Source organism: Penaeus monodon, chromosome 31, assembly GCF_015228065.2.
Source record: "Penaeus monodon isolate SGIC_2016 chromosome 31, NSTDA_Pmon_1, whole genome shotgun sequence".
Lineage (NCBI taxonomy): Eukaryota > Metazoa > Arthropoda > Malacostraca > Decapoda > Penaeidae > Penaeus > Penaeus monodon.
The window spans coordinates 20,464,202-20,464,408 of NC_051416.1; the positions used below are offsets into that span (position 1 = coordinate 20,464,202).

The 207-nt window shown below is 37.2% G+C and overlaps 1 protein-coding gene across 1 annotated transcript in view; it reads left to right on the plus strand.

The window, feature by feature from the left end:
• The window catches only part of LOC119593077 (carbohydrate sulfotransferase 11-like), an 8,227-nt gene that overhangs the window by 1,781 nt on the left and 6,239 nt on the right, over positions 1 to 207 (plus strand). The gene's annotated exons all lie outside the window — the stretch shown is intronic.

Genomic DNA, 207 nt, shown 5'->3' on the forward strand with positions numbered 1-207 from the left:
ATGGCCCTATTTGCTGAACAGGGCCATTGCCAAGAGCTTACTTATTATGCATAACGGGTTGCAAGATGCACCACAAAAACAATGGCATTTGCAGAACACCTGGGGCATTGCACTTTATTTTTGCTTTACCCTTTTTACCACAAATTCAATATTCAATTCGAAGAGAACTCGAAAAAAAACATATCGATAAGACTATTTGTATTAATC